This window comes from Elephantulus edwardii, unplaced genomic scaffold (assembly GCF_000299155.1).
Source record: "Elephantulus edwardii isolate Elephantulus edwardi_28Jun2011 unplaced genomic scaffold, EleEdw1.0 scaffold00266, whole genome shotgun sequence".
In the NCBI taxonomy this organism is placed as follows: Eukaryota; Metazoa; Chordata; class Mammalia; order Macroscelidea; family Macroscelididae; genus Elephantulus; species Elephantulus edwardii.
Window position 1 is genome coordinate 119,294 of NW_006400016.1, and position 19,068 is coordinate 138,361.

General features: G+C 40.3%; 1 pseudogene; it reads right to left on the reverse strand.

The window, feature by feature from the left end:
* Window positions 1-11,141: 11,141 nt before the first annotated feature.
* LOC102853153 lies at window positions 11,142-12,029 on the reverse strand (annotated as a pseudogene).
* Between the last annotated feature and the right edge of the window lie 7,039 nt (window positions 12,030-19,068).

Below are 19,068 nucleotides of genomic sequence, written 5' to 3' on the forward strand. Positions count from 1 at the left end.
TGAAGCCAAATCTGTTGTCATGTTAGTCAATGATTTGAAAACTGAATGTAATACTTGAGTAGAATTTTTTCCAGTTTGAAAAAAAAAAAAAAGATTTTCATTAGGGAGCTCTGGTGACCTAGTCGGTAGGGAGTTGTTCTGCAAATCAAGGGGAAGTGCTGCTGTGGGGGCTGAAATCCACCAGTGACTCTTCAGGAGAAAGATGGGCAATCTACAGTTTACAGCCTCAGAAACCCAAAGGAGGATCAACTCCAGTTTCTACTTTATGACAGTCAGAGAGACAGTAGTTTGATTTTAGTTAAATGCTGCATTATTTTAATCCTTAAATTGTTCTAGCTCTTGCCATTGGGAGCTCTTTAAGTTGTTTCTTGTACCTCTGTAATATAGCCCAACATTACAGTTGTTTTTTTCCTTTGTGGATTTGTGTGTGTGTGACATTATTTTTTGTTTTTCCCCTAGTTCATTCTTTGTGTCACTACTAAATGCTCTAGTGTCATCTTGTATATTCCTTGCCCTAGAGTTCTAGAGTCAGCTATTTATTTAAAAAGACCTGTTTGTTTTTATTGTTGTTGTTAAGTGCCACAGAGTCATAGAGGACCCATAGCGATCCTATGAACAAAAGTCTTGGATGCAAAACTTTCATTCTTTTCTCCAAGTTCATAGAATTTCCGGAGGCAAGTTTGTTTGGTTTTTTATTTCTTTTTTTTTTTTTTTTGGAAGTGAATGCCACTCCTGCTTCCAAGCCTATTTTATTCAGGAGACCCACAAAAAGCAGCCAATCAGCTCATGGGTACTCTACTGTAAACAATAGCTACACCCTAGTCTCACCCCACACCAGAACACCTTAGCAGAATCTAGTTGTTCCACTTATCTTCCCAGCCTGAAATAGCTCCAGACTGGCAGCTTTTTATTGGATAATGATATTAGAAACCAGATGCTACCTCTGATGTGTTGTTTACTTCTTGTTGTCATTTGGTGCAGTCAAGTATGACTCATAAGTGACCCTATGAACAAAAGATCTGAACCCTATTCTATCCTGTGCCACCCTCACACTTCCTGTCATACAGGAGCTCATGTGTGGGCAATCACTGTGGCAGTCTACCTGCTTGAAGGTCTCCCTCTCCTTTGTCAACCCTCTCCCAGCATCATGTTCCTCTCCAAGGAATAGTCCCTCCTAGCAACATGCCCAAAGTATGTGAGATGAAACCTCCTCATTCTTACCTACAAAGAGCACTCCAGCTTCACCCTCTCCAAGACATCTTTCTCTTGGCTTTCCATGGGATGTTCAGTGTTCTTCTCCAATACCACAACTCAAAGACATCAATTCTTTTTCTGCCATCATTACTTTGTCCAGATCTCGGATGCATAGCAAGTAATTGGAAAGACTATGGGCATTTTTTAAAATTTTGTTAACAATCAAGTGTAAGTTGATTGGCTCTTGTGATTTCATTAACAATCAGCTGTGAGCTGGAAGCCTCTTGTTTAAGCAGTCAGGACTTGGTGGGCGGACATTTATATTTAAAAGTTGTTTGGGTCCTGCCTGAGAATCTCAGGCTTAGAGCAGTTGGATTCTGGAGGGTAAGAGTTTTTGATTCACTTGAAAGTCAGGTGTAAACCAGGGTGTTTTTATTTTGTTAGCAATGGAGTGTGAGCTGAGTGGTCATTGTGATTTCAATCAGTTGTGGGCTGGAAGCCTATTATGTATGCAATCAGGACCTGGTGGAGGGGCCTTTGTATTTAAAAATCACTTGGAATTGTGTTTGAGGAGAACATTGTTCTTAAGTGGTACAGCACTTGTCTGTCAGTTTGTTGTACTGAGATAACTTAAGGTTGCTGTGATACTAAAAGCTGTGCCACTGGTGTGTCAAAGGGTTACTCACAGTGGACAGGTTTTGTTGGAGCCTGATTAAGACAGACTAGTAAACAGATTGGACCATCTACTTCCTAAGTAACAGGCCTTTAAAAAACCTATGAACACTAAAGGAATGAGGATAGGTATAGTAGTGTAGTGGTAGAACCCATATTGGAAGTCAATTGAAATGAGGAACAACAATAACAAACATCATTTAATAATTGGAACATGAAATGTATAGCTGTTTACTGGGGTATTTTTGCTTATATGCCTTCTTACACATTCCTGTAAACATTTCTATACACATCTAACTTAAGGTGAGGCTTAATCTCACCTACTTTGGACATGTTACTAGGTGGAAGGAACCAATCTTGGAAAAGGACATGATGCTTGGTAATGTAGCAGGAGGATTAAAAGAAAAGTACTCCATGAGATAGATTGATACAGTGGCTACAAATTTGGCTCAAATATACTGTCTTTTCTTAGGATAGTATTATTTGTTTTGTTTGACATTATTTGGTTTTTCATAGAGTTGGTATAAGTTAGAATCAACTGTCCAATACCTAACAATAACAATATTGCCATTATAGACTGTGCTATAACTGTGATCCAGTACTACCTGAATAATTTTAGCCTTCCTCCTTTGTTTTCTATACCTTCCTAATCCAGTAATAAGAAACCTGGCTCATACCTACCATTTTTCATCTACCCACATCATTGTTCCATTCCAGTATACCTGTATAGTGGTTTCAGAATTGTTAACTTATGTGAGGACAGTTTTATCAACTAGAACACAGTGTTACATGTGTATAGTTCCTTTTGGCTTTAGACTTGTAGCCTCTACTCTTTTCCAAAGTAAGTTCCATACTTTTCTCCTCCTTCCCACCTCTCCCAGAGAGGTTATTTTACACATTTGCAATCCAGTTCGTTTTCTTGTTGTTACAGTCTACATTTTATTCAGCCATCTCCTTACATAAATTCTTTTTTAAAATATTACATTAAAATTCAGTCTCTGGATGGTAAAATTCTGTAGGTTTTGAGGATGTATAGATGTTGCCACCTTTATCATAGAAAATAGTTTCAGTATTCTTACAAGTCCTTTATGCTTCATTTATTCAACCTTATCTTCAGAATTTTGACATATTTAGCATCTGTATAGTTTGCTTTTTATAAAATGTTATGTAAATGTAATATTGTTGTTTTTATGTGCTGACTACAAGTCATAGTGACCTTATGCACACTAGCTTTGAATCCTGCTCTGTACTAAGCGAATCTCACTATCTCTGACATATCTACTCTTAATACCCCCATTATTGTGTCGATCCATCTCATCTAGGGTCTTCCTCTCCTGTGCTGTCCCTCCACCTTTCCAAGCATGATATCTAACTCCAAAGTCTGGTCTCTCCTGGCTACATGCCTGAGGTATAGGAGTTGGAGTCTCAAAATCCTAGACTCTGAAGAGCAGCTTGGTTTCACCCTCTCCAAGACAGACCTGTTAGCTTTCTTGGCAGTCCATGGTATGTTCAGTACTTTTCTCCAGCACCATAACTCAAAGCCATCAATTCTTCTCTATCATCCTTAGTCTTTGTCCAGCTCTCTGATGCATAACAAATAATTTAAAAAATGGAATATAGTACGCAACATTTTTAAACTGACTTCTTTCACATAAGGTGCATTCAAGATCTATGTCTTTACATGCTCTGATAACTCACTGTTTTTTTATCACTGCACAGTATTTCATTTGTTGAATATTGTTGTTGTTATGTGCCATCAAGTTACCTGAGACTCATAGGCAACTTATGCCCAATGGCTTTGAACCATGCCTTATCCTGAGCCAGTCTCACTGTCTCTCTCTGACACATCTACCTCATTACATTACCTCAGTTATTGTGTCAATCCATCTCATCTGGGGTCTCTGCTGCACTGTCCCACCACCCTTCAAAGCATGTTGTCCTCCTTAAAAGTCTGGTTTCTCCTAGCAACATGCCCAAAGTATGTGAGATGGAGTTTTAAAATCCTTGCCTTCAAAGAGAAACTTGGTTTCACTTTCTCTAGGACAGATTTTTTTGTTGTTGTTTTGGCAGTCATGGTATGTTCACTACTCTTCTCCAGCACCACAACTCAGAGATACCAATTCTTCTGTCATCCTTAGTCATTATCCAGTTCTCTGAATTGTGATCTCCTGGCTTATACCAAGGCACATCTTAATTTCTAGTCTGACATTGTTGCCTCCTGATCATATGTTGTTTCATGAAATTCTTCTGTGTCAGCCAATTCTTTTTGGTACAGTGATTCTGTATATTCCTTTCATCTTCTTTTGATGCTCCTGGATCATTCTGTATTCTACCTATAGAAAACTTAAGTATTGCAACTCAAGGCTTGAATTTGTTCTTCAGTTCATTCAGCTTAAGAAATGCTGAGTGAGGTTGTCCCTTTTGATTTTCTGACTCCAGCTCTTCACACATTTCGTTATAATTCTTTGCTTTGTCTTCCCATGCTACCCTTTAAAATCTTCTGTTCAGCTCCTTAACCTCCTGATCACTTCCCTTTGCTTTGGCTCCTCAGTGCTCTGATATTCAGAGTCTCTTCTGGCATTCATCTTGGTATTTTTCCACTGTTTTTTAATGATCTTTTTCATTCTTCATGGATATCTGGAATATCGATGTTCATGGAAACATGTATAGATCACTTCCAGTCAGTTGTCTTCCATATTTGTTGGTAGATTGGTGAACATATCCAGAGTTGCACCTATCCCTTGAAACACCACAATTACTATTCCATCAATTCCCAGGGCTTTATTTTTTTGCCAGTTCCTTCAGTACAGCTTGGACTTCTTCCTTTAGTACCACTGATTTTTTGTTAACAGCATATTCTTTCCATGTAATTCCCCCCCCCATCCATTTATTGTTGCACATTTTCCTCCCTGCCTACCCCTCCCCTCAGTTGGTTTTTCTCTTTGAAAAAATTCTTTCATTGTTATACAATCCTCCCCAAGTCCACAGTCCACTTTACTATGCATTTCTTTTTCTGTAATGTCATGAGAAAACCCCCCAAAACCTAATTCTATATTCCTTTTAAACAGTTCTCTCCCTCATCTGTTTCAATGCAGTATACATTATTTATCCCCTCTTTTCTTAGGTTCCCCCCAATCCTGATGTCAGTTCTGTTTTACAATAGTGGCACTATGCAGTATTTGTCCTTTTGTGACTGAGATGTTTCACTCAGTATAATGTCCTCCAGGGTCACCCATTTTGTATAATATTTCATGGGTTCCTTGTTTTTCAGTGCAGCATAGTAGTATTCCATTTGTTTGTTGATGGACACTTAGGTTGTTTCCAATTCTTTGCTATTGTGAACGAAGTAGCAATAAACATGGGTGTGCATATATCTGCTTGGATGGCAGTTATGGTTTCTTTAGGGTATATTCCCAGTAGTGGAACTGCTGGGTCAGATAGTATTTCTATTTGCATCTTTTTGCGAAAGCGCCATACTTCCTTCCATAGTGGTTGTACCTTTTTACACTCCCACCAACAGTGAATAGAATAAGGGTTCCAGTTCTTCCACAACTCACCAGCATTTGCTGTTTGCTGCTCTGTTGAATTTTACTGTTCTTACTGGGGTAAGATGATATAGTTGTTTTGAGTACCATTGATTCTTGATCATATCAAGAATTGTCGACCAATTATTTTTGTTACTGCAGTTCTGTGCATTCTTTCCATCTTTGTTGCTCTCTGTTCACCGGTAATGTACAGCAACACCCTGATGGGATTAAGCACGACAGAGATACACCACTCCAGGGGAAGAACAGAGAGTCAGTCCAGCTCAATTTTATTGGGACTGCCCTGCACTTATATACACAGGAAGACCAGATAGGGTGGGCTTACAGATGTGGAACATATGGATTGGTTAGGAGAACCTCAGCCTCATGTGGACCACTCCTACCTCAACAGACGGCAGCCGTCTTCCCAGGTGGCCAGCTTTCTCAAGCTGGTACAGCCAAACATAGGGGAGCTTTCTCTACCCTGTATTAAAGGCCGCTGGGAGGCTTGCACTTATCTGGAGCTTAGGCGATCTGTCCTGGTCAGAAACCCTTCCTTCCTCCCCAACATCCCGCAGCATATCCTCCCTTTTTCTTTTAAATGTGGGGAAAGTCTCTGGTGTAGGGCCTCTGGTGTTTCTTGGGAGGAGAACAATCCAATGACAGTAAGGGTAGAAAGATCATTCAGTGCAGCTGCTTGGGCATTCTGTCTTGTGAAGAGCTGCTCTTGTAATGACAGCTGGGGAGATAATAAAAAGGTTAGAACTGCCATAAACTTGACTTTCAGATTGGATTGTGAGATGGATATACGATAGCAAGGAGAGTTGCGTACATATAGAAAATGTGGGTGAAGAAACAAAAGCTTATAAAACCTGATGATTAGCTTCTGCTTCTGTGGCACTATTGATGGTCAGAGCAGCGATAAACAGTGTTATAAACACAGGACCACTGGGTGTATCACTCCCAGGGTTAAGGTCAAGAGCCTGTTGATTGAGTGCCTTTAGCATGCCCCAGGTCACAGGTGTCTGTGGCGTCTGGGGCTTCAACTTCCTTTTCTGCTGCCTCCTCCTCTTGTCGTGGATGCTCAGTTGATGCATCTTCTCAGTAGGGGGTTTGGAATCGGACATGAAGAGCAGGAACACACACAGGATGATACAAGCAAAACCTCTCCCTCCCAATGGTTAGTAAAGGATCCCTTTCCATACTTGGTCTAATGGATCCTTCCGTGTAACCCATATTGGCGGCTCACTGGGAGGTGTATCTGATTGCCAGTGAACACACATGGGATGTTTCGTAAAAACTGCACTCATTATATCTTTCCAATCTTGAGGGGTGTTTAAGGCTTAATGAGAACAAGCTCCATCATCTCTAACAGCTGTCCTAAGTTCTTTTAACTCTCTTCCAGCACACGGATATCACTGTAAAGGATGTTCAGGTGTCGGATATATGCCAATAAGAAACACATGTACCTCAGAGCTAGCATCACACTGATCACACAATACCTTGTGTAAAGGGCACTCAGGTGTTGGGCACACGTCAACAGAGCACACACAAGCACCTCAGAGTTCCACCCAGCATCTCACTGATCACACAACACTTCAGCCCAAGAATTTCCCATTTCTTCACTGCTTTCTCTGTATTGTCCCCACCTGCTTTCTTTGTTTTCCCCACTTCTCGGGAGACTATAGAAGAGGTGGTGCAATCATCTCTAAATCTTTAGGGCTAATTTTAGATCACCTGCCATAACACTTTATAAACAGCTGATGGTGTGTTTCTTCTAATGGTGTCACAGTCTCTGTCTAAATCAGTTCTGATTGATCACCTTTGTCAGCATGTCCTTTGTCATTCCCTGTCATTCCCCTTGAGAGATATTTCACCCTCATTCATTAGGAGAGGGGATGCCACATCTCTTAGCTACATCCTGCTGAAAAAGGGCGTTGTAGGTCCCAGTGTGAAAGTCCTCTCTCACTACTCTAAAGGGTCACAGATTGGCACATGAAAGATGTGCAGAGCAGTAATCCAAGGGGCAATAACAACAACTGTTGTCCAAAGGGGAAAAGCTTGAGATTGTGTAAGTTTGACCTCCTACTTTCTAACAAGGGCATTAAACACTTTACTTGAGGATCTTTCAAATTGCTTGCCGAATTACCCTTGCTAAGGCAGGGGAACACCTGCCCGATAGGTTCTCTGCTCCCTGACAGGGGCAAGCGCAGAAAGAAGAGAGAAGAAAGAAAGAAGAGGAAAGAATTTTCCCTTGCTTTTCACCCAAGCAAGGGGTGCTACCCAAAAACCTTTATCAGGTCTCTTCCCTTCCAGCTGTGTCAAGTTTTTAAGCCTGCTCACCCAATACGTGATGGGAGTGAGCACAAAGGGTACTTACCCGAAAACTTGACGGGAGTGAGCACAGAGGGTACTCACCCGATACTACATCTGGTCCATCCCTGTTCCGGGCGCCGTATGTCCCTGTCCGCCTGCGACCTACAGCAACAACCTGATGGGAGTAAGCACAACGGAGATACACCACTCCAGGAGAAGATCAGAGAGGCAATCCAGCTCAATTTTATTGGGACTGCCCTGCACTTATATACACAGGAAGACTAGTTAGGGTGGGCTTACAGACGTGGATAGGTTAGGAGAACCTCACCCTCGTGCAGACCACTCCCAGCTCAACAGATGGCAGCCATCTTCCCAGATGTCCAGCTTTCTCAAGCTGGTACAGCCAAACACAGGGGAGCTTTCTCTACCCCGTATTAAAGGCCAGTGGGAGGCTTGCACTTATCTGGAGCTTAGGTGATCTGTCCTGGCCAGAAACCTTCTATCCTCCCCAACATCCCGCAACACATCTTCTTTCTTTCTTTTTTTTTTAAATTTTATTCTGATTTATTTAAAAAGTTTGAATATATTGTTTTTCACAAAAGATCCTTCCCACTTTCAACTTCTTTTGATGCTTCCTGCATCCAATATTTTGCCCATAGAATCCTTCAGTATTGAAACTTGAGGGCTTTAATTTGTTCTTTCTTTTAACTTGAAAAATGCTGAGTGTGTTCTTCATTGGTTTTCTAATTCTAGTTCTTTGCACATTTCTTTATCCTACTTTATCTTCTCAAGCTGGCTTTTGACATCTGCTCAGCTCTCTTATCTCAGCATTCCTTCCTCTTGTTTTGTGTTCTTTGCAAAGTTTCAGAAACTTTTTTTTACAAGCATGAAACACAATGCATGTGAATGATAACAACATTAATTTTTAAAAGAATATACACAACACAGCAAAATATACAATTCCATTGTTTCTACATGTAGGATTCAATGACAATGATTATCAAGTTACAACCCATTTTGTTCTTTTCCTTCTCCCCTGTCTTTCTGATCACCTCTTGCTTTCTTCATTAATGATGTCATTCCATAACTAATTGAATCTCTTTAGTCTTTAGTGTTCTGTGCATCAAATCTCTTCTTAAGATGGATTTTATATTCAGGTAAGATACATTCAGGGTAAAATTTTAGTTCTAGTGGGCATGTGTTCATTTCCTTCAACTTTAGTTTCAGCTTGCACAATAAGTAGTTAATGCCGGTTGCAAAAATCAGACTTTGGCTTTGTTTGACTCCTAATATTGAGCTACACCATCATTTCTTTCCACAGTTGTAATCAGTCTGATTCCTTTGGAGTCTCTCAGGTGAATTCCATGTATATAGTCACAGTTTATATTATTTAAAATAAATATTTGCAACAACTGAATCATACACATTGTTATTATGTGCCCCTAAATCAAGTACAACTCCTAGTGACCCTATGAGCAACAGATCTAAATGCTGTCTTATCTTGTACTATCCTTATCACATCTGACATACTATGTCAATCCATCTCATTGAAAGTTCTTCTTTTCTTTTGCTAACCCTCTATCTTTCCAAGCATGACATCCCTCTCCAAGGAATAGCCTCTCCGAGCAACACATCCAGAGTGCATAAGATGAAGCTTCACTATTCTTGCCTCTAAGAGGATCATTCGGATTGCAGTGTCTCCAAGATATATCTATCTGTTCTTTTGGAAGTCAATGGCATATTGTAGTATTGTCATATTTTTATTTTAGTTCATTCAAATGATGCTAAGCAGCTTTTTTTATATTCTTAATAATAGGCTTCTCTGTTTTACTTTTTAGTTCTGTTAGGTTTGCTCATGTATTTTAATGATTAGAAGTATGTTTTGGGGATTGTTAGAAATTGATACTTCAATTGTTTTATAATGTTCCCTTTAATCTCTGATAGTCTTCTTTCCCATGAAGTCAGCTTCATCTGAAATAAAGTACGTTTTTTCCATTTCCTTTCATGTTTACATGATATGTCTTTTAAAACCTCCTTTTCTTTTTAAGTAGTTATTATTATTATTTGCCTCATGATACTTTTTCATGTGGATTAAAATTCCTATAATAAAGAAGTTTAACGTGTACCATTTAGTAACATGTGGTACATTTATAGTACTCAGAAACTATCACTTCTATCTAGACCCAAAATATTTTATCACCCTATTAAGGAACAACTCATTAAAATAAAACATCAAACCCACTGCCACCCAATTGATCCTGTCTCATGATAACTCTGTAGAACAGAATAGAACTGCCCCCTTGGGGTTTCCAAGGCTGTAAATCTTTAGGAAAACAGAATATCTCATCTTTTTCTTGAAGAGTGTCTCAGTTATGTGAATTACCAGCTTTTCAATTCATAACATTGGATCCACTGTGCCATGAGGTGGTCCTTATAATATCTATGGCTTCTATTAAATGACCTCCTTTCTGTCAATGGAAAAGAATCGATGCCTTTGAGTTGTGATGTTGGAGAAGAGTATTGACTATCTCATGGACTGCCAAGAGAACAAACAGGTCTGTCTTGGAGAATGTGAAACCAAGGTAGTCCTTGCAGGCAAGAATAGTGAAACTCTCAACTCACATACTGTGGGTATGTTGTAATGTGGAAGGTCAGAATAAGAGAGGAAGACTCACAACAAGATAGACTGACATAGTAACTATAACTGTTAGCTTCAAGTGTGTTGGAGGTGGTGAAGATGGAACAGGATAGGAAAGGGTTCAGATCTGCTCTTCACAGGGTTACTATGAGTCATAGTCAACTGGAAAGCACGTAACAGCAACTTATAAATGAATTATACAATAAGTGACCTTTTGTGCCTGGCTTTTTAATATATTTTCAAAGTTCCTCCACACTGTAGTATGTGTTACTACATCTTTCCTTTTGATGGCTGAATAATACGCCATTTATGGTTATATTACACTTTGTCCATTCATCTTTTAATAGACATTTGGGTCTCTCCTTTAGCTAATCTAATATATACTGCCCTGATCATTAGGTATACATTTTTTCTTTCCACGTACGTGATCAATGTTTTACATTATCTCCCTAAGAGTGGAATTGCTGGGTAATATATTAATTCTATGGGGCTCTGGTGGCATATCCCATAGGTAGTTGTGCTGCTAATTCAAAAGAAAGTTTCAATCTACCAGTAGCTCTGAGAGAAAAGATGGACAGTCTTTTCCCATGCAACCTCAGAAACCCATTGGAGCTATGAGTCAGTCCCAAATCCACAGCAGTGCATTGAGTTGTTTTATTTTTAAGAGACTTCCAAAATATTTTTCACAAGGCTGCATCATTGCACATTTTTACTTGCAATGTACAAGTGTTCTGATATTTTTTTTTCTCATGAAATGCATTTTTTATTTTCCATCAACCTTATTTCCACGTTTCAGTTTAAGACCATTCCATGGTGGTACCCACCCACTCAGTGGCCTGAGCAGGTGGAGGCTGCAGACCCGTCTTCAGTTGCAGGCTGAGCGCTCCAGTCTTCAGTAGGGAAGTGCTGAACAGACATAGAGGGCACCTGGACGCCTTTGGACCAGTCTGTCACTTCAGGCTGAGTAGCAGTGAATTCAGGAGCAGGGGCAGTCCATTCTCCCTGAAACTCCTCCTTGGTCACAGCCTTTTCAGCAGCAGCCTGTTCTTCCTTTTCAGTCTCTTCCGGATCTCTGTAGAAGTACAGATCAGGCATGACCTCCCACGGGTGCTCCCTGGAGATCTTGCCACGCATGCGCAGGACTTCCTGGGCCAGCATCCACCACATCAGACCCACAGAATGAGCTCCCTTGTTGTTGCACGGGATAGCAATGTCTACATAACGCAGAGGAGAATCTGTGTTACCCAGGGCAATGGTGGGTAAGTTAACATAAGATGCTTCTGTCAGAGGCTGGTGGTGAGCCCGGGGATCAGTAACCACCAGAAGACGAGGCTCCCGGAAGCCTGCCTGGATCTGGTTAGTGAAGGTTCCAGGAGTGAAGCCCCCGGCAGTAGGAGTGGCCCCAGTAGCAGCAGCAAACTTCAGAACAGCTCTCTGGCCTATATTTCTGGAGGAAATGACACTGACATCAGCTGGATTTTCAATGGCAACAATGGCGCGAGCAGCCAAGAGCAGCTTCTCCCAGGTCCTCTTCAGGTTTATGATGTAGATGCCATTACTTTTCCTTTTGTAGATGTATTGTTCCATTTGGAAGTCAAGGTTGGTGCCGCCCAATGTGTTCCTGCTGCAAGGAATTTGAGGACATCTTCCTCCTTCATCTGCAGGACACCAAGGGCTCTGGACATTGTGGAAGTTTCCCCTTTAAGTTACGACGGGAACCAGAACAATGGACCCTTGTGCGGGTAGCGCGGAAAAGCTGTTCTGATATTTCTATATGTTCACCAATACTTGTTATTTTCTGTAATTTGTTTTGGCTAACTGACTGGATGTGAAAGAGTATCTTATTGTGGTCTTGATTTTCCTTTATTTAAGCCTCTTCTTTTAGAGTCAATAAGACCTCCTGGAAGGCCCTTCCTTATATTTAAAAGTTGGGCTTGAGGGAATTATATTTTAATCCCTTGTTATTTTATTTTTGAGAAACATTCTTCCAAGTCATACAGCATTCTAGTCAATTTGTTGTGATGAGGTAATCTGGGTTTGCTGTGACACTGAATCTTATGCCATTTGGATCTCAAATGCCATATGGAACAAAACACCATAATGGCTACCCATCATGGGCAATGTTTGGTGGAGCTCCCAGATTGATTCAAGTTTGGAAGCAGGAGTGGCATCCACTTCCTAAATCACATGCCTCTAAAAACTCTAGGAACTTAAGAGAAACTACAATAACTGTAGAAAGTCTCCAAGCCTTTGGATCATAGGGTCTTTATGAGTTGTGCTCGACTCAGTGGCAGTAAACAACAACAACAATGACTAATCCATGGAAGAAGGATGAGCAATATTGTCTTGTACTATTTATTACCCCTGAAAACCCACTGGAGGGTCAGCTATTAGTTGGTTCTGACTTGACGGCACACAATAACAGCAACAAGGATTAATCATTTGGAATATCTTTTCACAGGTTTATTGATAATTTTTATATATTCTCTAGAGAAAAAAACCTCTATTCACATTATTTGCCTCATTTCATTTTTTATCCCATTCACATTATTTACCTCATTTTATTTTTTTATTTATTATTCTTATTATTAATTTTAAGGAAAATTTACAGAGACTTTGGATTTCCATTCATTCCTTGTTACACTTTTCTCTCTGCCCACCCCTCCCCCTCCCTTCTCTTTGAAAAGTAAAACAAAAATTCTTTCACTGTTACACAATCCCTCCCCCGCCCAGCACTATACAGCCTTTGTTCTGGACTCCTGTCATGACAATAATACCTAATTACATATCCCTTTTAAACGGTTTTCTCCCTCATCTGTTTCAATACAATATACATTATTCATCCCATCTTTCTCAGTCTCCGCCCCCCCCCCCAACCCCAATGTCAGTCTCATTTTACAACAGTGGCACTATGCAGTGTTTGTCCTTTTGTAACAAATATTTCACTCAGCATAATGTCCTCCAGGGTCACACATTTTTAATAATATTTCATGAGTTCCTTGTTTTTCATTGCAGCATAGTAGTATTCCATTGTGTGAATATACCACAGCTTCTTTATCCATTCATTTGTGGATGGGCACTTAAATTGTTTTCAGCTCTTTGCTATTGTGAACAAAGCTGCAATAAACATGAGTGTGCATATATCTGCTTGGGTGGCAGTTATGGTTTCTTTAGGGTATATTCTGAGTAGTGGAATTGCTGGGTCAAATGGTATTTCTGTTTGCAACTTTTTGAGAAAGCGCCATACAGCCTTCCATAGTGGTTGCACCATTTTACACTCCCACCAACAAGAGAATAAAGGTTCCAGTTTATCCACAACTTCTCCAACATTTGTTGCTTGCTGTTCTGTTGAATTTTGCTATTCTTTTTTTCCCCCTAATTTTGCTATTCTTTCTGGGGTGAGATGATATCTCATAGTTGTTTTGATTTGCTTTTCTCTTAGAGCTAGGGATTTTGAACATTTCTTCATGTGTGTTTGCCATCTGAATGTCTTCTTTGGCGAAGTGTCTGTTCATATCCTGTGCCCATTTTTTAATTGGATTGTTTACCTTTATCTTGTGGTGTATTGCCTCATTTTAAAAACTGAATTGCTTGTCTTTTTACTATTGAGTTGTAGGAGCTCTTTATATATATATTCTAGAGAATAGACCTTTTCAGATACATAATTTACACATTCTTTCCCATTCTGTAGGTTCCCTTTTCTCTTTATTACTGCTGTGTTTTACAGGATTTGTATGTAAACTGTAAACAAACTTTTGTCTTGAGTCGATATTTTGTGGGGAATTGAAGATTGGTAGAATGCTGGGGGAAAGCCTCTCCCTTGTAATTGATGATAATTAAGATACATATATACTGAATTAGGTAGTTAGTGGTAGAGAAGGTAACAACATAAGAACCACTGAGAAAACTGAGTAAATTGGCAACTTGTGACACTGCCTGTGAAAGAAGTCACTTATCAGTGGTCGACAGATGAGAGCCAGTAGTACAGATGCCTGATGGTGGAAAGCAAGTTGAGAGCTGAGCAAGCTCTTTCACTGTGTTTTCACTGTGAGATAGTCCAGTTAGTGGTATAGAGGCCAGTGGCAAAGTGGCCAATGTTGGATAGTCTGATGGCAGAACAGCAGCTGAGAGTGAGGAAGCTGCTATATTGACTGTGGCTTGGGCCATTTACTAATGAAGAGGCTCCCAATTGACACTAGGGAGGCCAGTGTTAAATAGCCTTGTGGCAGAGTGTGTTATAAATGTGGTCTAGACATGTTATTACTGTTGTAATGTACCATCGAGTCACCTACAACTCATAGTGACCCTAAATACAACAGCCTTAAACCCTGCTCTATCCTGTGCCAACCTTATTGTCTCTGATACACCCACCCCCATTACCCCAGTCATTGAATCAATTCATCTCACCAAGGATCTTCCTCTCTTGTGCTATCCCTTCACCATCCCAAGCATGACATACTTCTCCAAGGACTGGTCCCGCCTTGTAACCTGTCCAAAGGTTGTCAGATGAAGCTTCAGAATCCTTGCCTCCAAGGAGCAGCCTGGCTTCACTCTCTCCAGGATGACCTTGTTTGTTCTCCTAGCAGTCCATGGTATATTCAATACTCTTCTCCAGCACCACAGCTTAAAGGCATCAACTCTCCTTCTATCATCCCTAGTCATTGCCCAGCTTTCTAATGTGTAGCAAGTAATTGCAAAGACCATGGCCTGGATCAGGCAAATGTTAGTTTCCAGACTGACATCATTGCTCTTCAGTACTTTGGAGAGGTCTCTGACAGCAGACTTTCCCTACGCAATTTGTCTTTTAATTTCCTGGCTGCTGGAACCAAGAGTGCTGATTGTAAACTCAAACAAACTGAAGCTGTTGATAATCTCAACCTCTTCATCAATGATCATGATGCTGCCATTCGGCCCAGTGGTAAGAATCTTTGTTTTCTTGATGTTGAGCTTCAATCCATATTGAAAGCTGCAGTCCTTGACCTTCCTCAGCAAGCACTTGCTGAGCAAGCAAGGTCTTCCTAAGTTTCAGCAAGAAGGGTTGTGTCATCTGCATAACACAGATTGTTGATGAGTCTACCTCCAATCCTGGGGCCACATTTCTCCTCATAGAGCCCAGCCTCCTGGATAATCTGTTCCGCATATAGATTGAGAGATGTGGAGAATAGGACACATACTTGGCACACACCCTTCCCAATTTTGAACCATGCATTATTTCCTTTCTCTGTTCTGATGACTGCCTCCTGGTCCAAGTATAGGTTTTGCATGAGCACTATCAATTGTTCTGGGATTTCCATTCTTCTCAGAGTAAGCAACAGTTTGTTGTGATCCACACAGTCAAATGCCTTTGCATAGTCAATGAAACACAGATATACATTCCTCTGGTATTCTCTGCTTTCAGCCAAGATCCATCTGACATTAGCTAGAATATCCTTAGTACCATGGACTCTTCTAAACCCAGCCTGCACTTCAGGCAGTTCTCTGTTGATGTGCTGGTCCAGTCATTTCTGGATAATCTTCAGCAGAATCTTGCTTGCATGTGATATCAATGATGTTCCATTATTTTCGCACTCTGTTGGGTCACCTTTCTTTGGGATGAGAACAAATATAAATCTCTTCCAGTCAGTTGGCCAGGTGGTTGTCCTCCAGATTTCTTGGCACAACATGGTGAGTACATCCAGGGCAGCGTCTGTTTGTTGAAATATGTCATTTGGTATGCCATCAATTCCTGGGGCCTTGTTTTTTACCAATTCTTTCAGAGCAGCTTGAACATCTTCCTTCATCACCACAGGCTCTTGCTCATACGTTGTTTGATGAAATTCTTCAGTGTCCAACAATTATTTTTGGTACAATGACTCTGTATACTCTTGCCATCTTTTTTAAATGTTTCCTGGCTCATTTCATGTTTTGCCCAAAGCATCCTTAAGCTGATAAGAAATGTCAAATGAAAATAATCATGTATAACAGCTGGGACCTGCAAGAGAAGGTTGTCTCTGTGGAGGAGCATAAATTAAATACTCAAAAGCCAAGGGAGGGCAAACAGCAAATGCTGGCAAGGTTGTGGAGAAACTGGAACCCTTATTCACTGCTGGTGGGAGTGTAAAATGGTGCAACCACTATGGAAGGCTGTATGGCGCTTTCTCAAAAAGTTGCAAACAGAAATACCATTTGACCCAGCAATTCCACTACTGGGAATATACCCCAAAGAAACCATAACTGCCACCCAAGCAGATATATGCACACTCATGTTTATCATGGCTTTGTTCACAATAGCAAAGAGTTGCAAACAACCTAACTGTCCATCGACAAACGACTGGATAGAGAAGTTGTGGTATATTCACACAATGGAATACTATGCTGCTTTGAAAACCAAGGAACTCATGCAATATTATTCAAAATGGGTGATCCTGGAGGACATTATGCTGAGTGAAATATCTCAGCCACAAAAGGACGAATACTGCATAGTGCCACTGTTGTAAAATGAGACTGACATCGGGGTTGGGGGAGACTGAGAAGGATGGGATAAAATTATTTATTTAAAAAGATATTATATATTGAATTATGCATTGAAACAGATGAGGGAGAGAACTGTTTAAAAGGGTTATATGTTTAGGTATTATTGTCATGACAGTCCAGAACGAAGGCTGCATAGTGGAGTAGACTTGGGGGAAGAGATTTTATAACAATGAACAAATTTTTCTTTTTCTTTTCTCTTTTTAAAATTTTTATTAATTTTAATGAACATTTACAGAGATTTTGGATTTCCATTCATTCATTGTTGCACTATTTTCTCTACCCGCCCCCTGCAGTACATTCCTTTTTTTCCCCCCTTTTGAAAGTCTGTTTTAATTGTCCCATTGCCACAGTGCTTTTCAAAACCAGTTCTGATTAATCTCCTCTGTCAGTGTGTCCTCTGCCATTCCCTATCACTCCTCCCTGAGAGACACTTCACCTTGATTCATAAGGAAAAGGGAATGGCGTATTCTCTTAGCTACTTCCTGTTGAAAAGGGACGCTGTAGGTTTCAGGGTGAAGATCTTCTCTCACTACTCTAAAGGGCCCCTTTGGCAATAGGAAACACATAGACTATTGTGGAGATTGATTTTGGAATTTAGAGGCTTAACCATACATGTTCATATCCTTGAAGATGCATCATGGAACTGTTGTAGCCTAGAAGACACAAATTTAACTAACAAGTTAAAAGTACATGAGTCAAAAATTAAAAGCAATAATATTCCAAGTAGAGGTTCTAACAGGGGCACAAATCAAGTTACAGAGGGAAGGTAGTTCTTAAAAGAAAAGGCTTATTGACTAGCACTTTGTCTATTATAGTATAAAGGTTAGGAACCATAAGATGTAGAGGCTCAACTATGTCATTTATTGTTCCTAAGTCCTGGACCAAATTCCATCTACTGGGTTGTTTTACAGCTCAGAAGCCTGCATGCAAGGCAGAAAAGTAAGGAACTGCTTATGAGGTTTTTCCATCAATTCCAACAACTAAGAAATAGTGAGAAGAGTTGGGCCCTCAGAAGGCTTTTAGGACCAAATAATAGTCTCTTGTGTCCAGAAGAAAATGAATATACTTACCAGTAATGTTAATGCTCACCCACGGCTCTTCTGGGAGGATCTAAATCATTGAAGCATCCTCCTTTGTTTCCATATGGGAGCTGGGGCCTGTCAGTCCTGTCAGCCACGAGGACCTGATGTGGGCCACCATTGGCCATGTGTCCTTCAGATCCACACTTAAAGCAAGTGAGTGGGAGCTTCCTCTCTACTCCCTTGCCTATCTGTGGCTCTCCTCTGTGACACTGTCTACTGAAGTGGTCCAGCATAACACAGTGGAAGCAATTCTGACCTCCTTTATTACCTTTGGGTGGCATCTGTTTATGAGTAAGACTTCCTTTTCTTGACACAAGCCCTAAATTGGCAGCAATAGCTGCCCCAATAATTTTGGCCATTCTCTGGTCTTGTCTCTTCCCTCTAGATCCCAGTTGTTAAAAGAGGGGGGAAAGTTAAACAAATAATTTTGAACAATATAATCTTTTAAGTTTAAGGCTAGAAATATTAACAGTATGATCATTTCCAATCCAAAGATGTTCCAATGCAGTTCCTATTTTCCATAAATGGTTTTGGGAAGAAGAATATTGTAAATGTGGATACAGTTCCACTATTCCTCCTCCATGCCATGATATAGTATTATTACCATGAGCAGTTATAAATCTATTGCCTTCCTTACTCTAACTTAATTTTTTTTAAATTTAAATTTATTATTAATTTTAGTAAAAAGTTACAGAGACTTTGGATTTCCATTCATTCATTGTTGCACATTTCTCCCCTCCCAACCCTCCTCCTGCCCCCATAACACTACCCTCCTGGAAAAGTAAAAGAAAAATTCTTTCATTTTTTTACAAACCCTCCCCCAGGTCCACTCCACCATGTAGCCTTCGGTCTAGACTCCTGTCATGACAAAAATACCTAATCACATATCCCTTTTAAACAGTTTTCTCCCTCATCTGTTTCAATGCAGTATACATTACTTAACCCATCTTTCTCAGTCTCCCCCCAACCCCGAGGTCAGTCTCGTTTTACAACATTGGCACCATGCAATATTTGTCCTTTTGTGACTGGGATACTTCACTCAGCATAATGTCCTCCAGAGTCACCCATTTTGAATAATACTGCATGAGTCCCTTTTTTTCTTCAATGCAGCGTCCATTGTGTGAATATA